Source organism: Echeneis naucrates, chromosome 8, assembly GCF_900963305.1.
Source record: "Echeneis naucrates chromosome 8, fEcheNa1.1, whole genome shotgun sequence".
NCBI classification, from domain to species: Eukaryota; Metazoa; Chordata; class Actinopteri; order Carangiformes; family Echeneidae; genus Echeneis; species Echeneis naucrates.
In genome coordinates, this window is record NC_042518.1 from 10,657,301 (window position 1) to 10,663,582 (window position 6,282).

Sequence of the window (6,282 nt, forward strand, 5' to 3'; positions counted from 1 at the left end):
GTTCATGTATTTTAAGTTTCCAAAAAAAAAAAAAAAAAAATCAAAACAAAGAATTGCTATAATGTAAACATGAATATATTTTAAGTCCACAGTCTGGCATATGGCATGTAATAGTGTGGATACCTGCACTTTCTTTGAAGAACAAATACTTTTTGATGCTCAAGATCACAAAACAGATGCTGAATGTAAAGTGGCAACATATAAAGTTCATGCTTTTCCAGTCAGGAACTGCAGAAGCTGTGAGGCAACAAGCTCATGTGGTCTGTTGGTCGACCAGTAGGAGGCTGTGCTTTTTAAAGCCTCTGTAAGATGCAGCATCACCACACATAACAATTTCCATGAAATTACATCACAGTGTAAAGCCCACCTCCTCTGTCTCTCCCTCCATCCCAGCTCATCCACCACCCCTCCCTCCTCCACCTACTCCTAAGCTGTGCGGGGGCAGACAGCGAAGCCAGCACACACATACAAAGAGGCTGCTGACGTCAGAGAGTGTGTTGTAGGCCAGATGGGGGATTCTGAGACTACATGCCAGCCCTGATGTGCTGCATTAAGGCTGGAATGCTGCAAAAGGGCAAAGTGATCCCGACTTCCGTTGTGTCAGAGCTTTATTCTACAGATGGGAGTTCGGTGGCAAAAAGTGCTTTGAGCAAGTTACAGATTCTGAGGCAATAAATGATGAGGGGCATTACAAACTATTACACACCTGCAGGTCTGAGTGCGTCAAACTCCAGTGTGGTTGTTTTGGTGAGTTCAGGAGGCTCATTTTTTGTTATAAGACAATACAACAAAGCTCAAATCGGACGCCTCGATATGTGGATGCAAGATTCATCTGTCCTTCGCTGGATCTGTGTCTGTGTCCCTCTTTGGTTTGTGAATGTCAAAGTTCAGGCATTTTGATGTTCTTTGCTCTCTGATCTCAGAAAACCCATTCCTGGCCTAAAAGTTGGAGACTGCTCCCCCCTCCCCCTTTTTATTTTTATTTTTTCTTCAAATGCAGTGTGATGTGAAAGGCAGCACCTGTATACATCTTAGACTTGTGACGCAGGCTGAAAAATCAATTGTGTGATTACACTGGGAGATTAAGCCCCACAAAACCTTCAACAAAAGCCCCTTGGAGTGGAAGGAAAAGCAAAAGAGAGGCTACGTCGCTGCATTTATAACTGTCGAAACATTTCCTCAGATGCAATGTATAGATGTGATAATTGCAGGAATTTCACAGATGCTTGTGGTATGTCAACACACGGCGGAGCAGCGCGTTTTCAGAATTAGTCATTCTTTGTTAGTGGTACAGTGGGCCAGAGGAAAGCAAAGAGAGGAAGGTGAGCAATCCAAGTCTGGAAAAACAAAGGGGGTGGGTGGGTTGAGCAGAAAGAGCAAAGAAAGTTCCCCAGATGACAATGGTGTGAAATGTATGGATCTGCTGAGAGAAGACAGAAAGAGATGCATTTGTGATATGCTATCAGTCGTTTCACCAAAACAACTAAAGAGGAGGTGTTTCTGTTCCCCAGAAGAGGAGATGCCATATGAATACTGATATTGTTCACCTTAAGCTGTCAGTTCTTTGAGGTTCAAACATTAGATCTCCTTCAGTACTGTCACCGTGGCGGCATCTGTCTGGATTTCTTGCATTTCAATGTGTGGCTGGTGCTGCCGCTCATTTTTTATTGTTTGTGGAGGCATCATGATTCATTTGTTTTTTTAAAGGCACAATCTTCTTCTGTTCACTTAACACAACACCTGATGCTGCTGCATGCCAGAAAAACTAAAATCAATCACTCACTTTGTGCCAAAAAAATTGCCTAAGAAAGAATAGTAGCACAAAAGGTGCGCAACGTAATTTCTGAGCTCTGCATGGTTGGCAAAGTCTGCTCTTTTAATTTTGTTTTTTTCCCCAAGCAAAGAGATTGCTAGTCACAGCCACTTTTTCACTGAGCTGCAACAGGAGTCAAAAAAAAAAAGCTCAAAAAAGGCTTGTTTTTCAATATATTGTTCCTCTGTGAGCAACAAATGGTGAGGTTATGACTTCTTAAGACAACATGTGATACACTCAATACTCATCTACCGTTTAATATTTCACAGGCATGTTCAGTTCATTTGATATTTTGTTATTCAGCTGGTCCCCTTCCCCGCTGCCTGATTTATTCTCGCTGGTATTTTGGATCGCCTCCTCACCTATTCTGAAAATGCTGTCAGTCAGAATGTGACCATGGCTCGATATATTTTGTGTCTTATCTTTTTGAACCACCAGCTCAATGAATCTCGCATGTCTTCAGATCAGATCCATAAAATCCAACAGCGCATCAGATTCTGAGGATGTATCTGGATCAACTCTGCTCAGAACTGAATAATCCTCATTAATGCTCCCAACGTGTTTGCGCTCACCAGGGTCGGTTTTATTTACTGTCATTTAGTATTTCTCCTCCTCGTCCTTCTAATTTATCCTTTTATGATGATTCTATCTGTAGAGCTGCTGTTTTTGAACAAATTACTCCTCGAAATTGCTCTTTTTGAAGAAAATTGGAAAAATATTGGATGAAATATATACAATCTAAAATTACCTTTTTTCCATGTAGTTAAGACAGTTTTTTTTATCTTCAGACAACATGACATGAAGACAAAGCGTTAGTGCCCCACATAAAACTGTATATTCGTGTGGACATGGCATCACTCATGTGCAGTCAGTCCCACACACACCTGTGATCTGAATCTTCACACACACTGTTTGGTCAAAGTTGTTGTGCGCTCGTTTACTTGGTGCTGTTTATAGCAGATGCAACAATTTGAGCAAGACATGGTCACGTTACAGTCTAATCAACAGAGATGAGGCAGCGTGATTTTTTTTTTTTTTTAATTCAATAGTTTGAAGAAAGAAAGTTAATAAGGGAATCTTGAGAAAGTCCATCTTCAATAAATGAATCATTTTGTATACAAAGAGTAAAACACTCCCGCACACAATATTAATCTATAAATTCTATTAGCCTGACTCAAGAGGTGTATAAATAAAGGGCATGCTTTTTTTCCTGTCCCTGTCGACTTGCCTTTGTGTGTACGTGTCTGTCCGTTTCCATGTGTGCAACTGTGATCAAATGTGATTTAAAAGCCTGCCTTGGTCCTGGTGAGAGTGCCCTTGGCCTCCCATGGAGGCACGCAGTATTTCACTGTGATGGGCCGGGCTAAGCATTTTCTGAGCCATTAAAGCAAAGCAGCACAGAGTTCGTTGCTCGCATGCCATGAACAAAACACAAGCCTGCAGGTGAAGCCAGGAAACTGCTGAACTTCTTCAGCCGAAGAAAAATAGAAGTAGATAGACAATATGAATAAGTGGCTGTGGTGTTTGTGTCTGTGCGTATGCCTATTTATAGCTGATGACTAAAGCGCTGAGGGGGCTGATCTGGGGTTGAAAGTAGGGACACAGTTTAGTGTGACACCATGTGCTGGGTGGCACTGAGGCAGAGGTTATATATGGGTGCAAACCAGGCAGCTCCTCATCCTCTTTCTCTCCCTCGCTATTTTTAGAGAGAGCTTTTGAAGTACACAAGTGTGTGCGGTTTAACCTTGTTTGTGGAATAGGAGGAGACCTGAATCTGTCCACTACGCTCTCCTCTGTCTCATGCTGTACGTGCTCATGTGACACTCTAAATGTTAGCAAACGGCTTTTGTTCACAGACAAAGTTGATGCCAAAGAAGAAGGACAACCCGAAAAGCAGACCGAGAGTTTATCTTCGGATATCTGGTGAATGTGAAAGGCAGTCGTCGGTAGACACTGCGCTGACAGCGTGCCATGAATTATTGAAAGGACAGATATTGATGAGGAATCGCGTGCACGTGTGTTTGTATGAATATATATATATGCGGTGCATTTAATAATTAAGCATCTGCAGCGTGTGTGTTTGTGTGTGATGGTGAGGGGCAGGGCGAGCCAGCCTCACTGCAGTCTGAGTGACATCACTGCCCAGCAGAGCATGACAGGCAGCAAGGCCACAAGCAGCAGGGAAATGTGGGTAATATTACCCACGCTCCTCGCTCCTTTATTTATCCCCTCTGCCCCGAGGGTCTGGTTACTCTTTCACCGATGACGTCGGCATGCTGCTGTTATTGCTGTCCTCTCTCCTCTCCCCCCCTGTCGCTTTCCACTGTTGTGTATGTTGCATGCAGGCAGCGACTGGATGAGTTTAGTCTTATGAGTCACTCTCTTTTCTCCCTTTTGAATTTTATGATTCACGGGCCTGACAGTGGTTTTCTCTCTGAAGACACACTTAAGGCTTTCAGGCACTCTGTACACTGACAGCCATTGTACTGCTGCGATTGTGCTTCGTAACTTCTGTAATCACGCACACATGTAAACAAGGGAGCTGAGCAGCTGCCAGCGAGGAAACGTTGTCTACATCCTGAAAGATCCAAAGAATGTAAGCGGTTTTCATTCCTAAATACTACATAGGCTGTAATGGACTAATTTGTCCACAATGTTTAACACTGCCCTCCAGAAAAGATTACATCATCATTCTTCTTCCTTTTTTTTTTTTTTTTTTCCCCTGACAAATAAGTGCAAGTGAAATTGAGCGAGAGTCATTCATATCCAACCTACTTGTAAGTTTTGTCTTATGTATAATCAGCACGAACTTTTACAGGTGTTCAGTCACCAGTGTTACAAAGAGCTTCAGCTCTTTTCTAAATAGAGTACAAGAGGTTATAACGCATCCTCTGAGCAGAGCTGCTTCTTCATGGTCAGCGGCAGACCGGACGCTGCAGTGAGAAAGGTAATGGAAGGCGTCAAGACTTTCTGTGCTGGAGCCAAATGGTTAAGATGCTGTCCTCAGTAGAAGAAAAGAGGAAATGATAGAAGAAGAATAAAATGTAAAAAAAAAGAAAAAAAAAAGTTTAGTTTTCCTGCAATGCAGACAGCTCTTAATGGGAAAAGAAACTGAGTTTAATGCTGAACTTGCAATCTCTCTTCTGGACTGGCATATAAAGTACTGTTAACGCTAATGTTGGCTTTGCAGACATGGCTAAACTTACTAATGGCTTCTCTGAGGAGTCACTGCATTGGTTTTTGTGGAATGGGGTGCTGAAGTCACTGACACACTAGCTTAGTTCCTGACAAAATACATTTTTAATAAGCTTGAAAGTGAAGCTTATGTGATAGAGTTCACACTAAAATCTGTCTACACTGGTGGAATGCAATGGAGAGGGACATCTGTTTATTTATTTTTTTAACATATCTTAAATCTGAAGCACATACTTCGTTTCTATGTCTGATTTATTTATTTATTTATTTTTAATCATTGTTTCAGCATCTTGTTTTATAGCCACGCCTTTCTGGAATTTTTCAACATCAAATAAACCCACAAACTGTCTAATTCATCCTGTTCACATCGGGCTGCTTGTCCACTGACGCCTCCCTACTCTTCCTGCTCCTGAGTCTGATCACCTGCCACAGACTGATTGTGTGTGTGTGTGTGTGTGTGTTACTGTGCACACTTAGGTGTAGCTTCATTAGCTACAGGCACTTGTGTGCACGTGCTTTGGGTGCAGCAATGTGACAGTTGGGTCTGCACCCTTCCGAGTTAATTTCACACTTGCAGCAGTTTAGACAGACTCACTGAAGCTGCATCAGTTCTGTTTAGTGGACACATAATTATCTAATCAGCTCTTGTCAACTGCAAATGAAGTTTAGCGAAAAATCGAGGCACATTAATCCAAGAGAATTCGCTGAGAATTAGAAATAGGGAACATAGGTTATGGTTTTGCTTCACCTTATGTCAAACACAATTTTCCATAAAAGCAGATTGGCTGCATAGTAAATTGTGCTGGAGTAATGAAGGCCTTGACTTCCAGGTGACTCACACAGCAGCATTCATTGAGATCTCTTCCTTCTTATTTCTCTCCACTCATCTCTTTCTCTCCCGTACCATTATTTCTTTCCTCCTCTCAAACTCAATTGCTTTCACCTCTCCGGGCTCAGTCCTCGTTGATGTCCGACTGTGAAGCCTCACTGGGGCGACATATCAGCATTTGATCCCTCAAAGTTGGATCTATTGTGGCCCCACGGTGTTCGGAGATGTGCTGACCTTTCCTGTGGGCCTGCTCGTGTCACATCTGTCTTAGAAACCCCTGGAGAGAGAACTGTTGGAAATATTGACATCTTCCATCTTCCAAAAACAGCAGCAAGCCGACATCTTCCTTTGTGCTCCGTCTGTAAACATGTTAGAGTTTGTTTATACTGCCATTTTATTTCAATTAGATTTTTTTTTTTGTTTGTTTTTTGAGGTCACACATAGC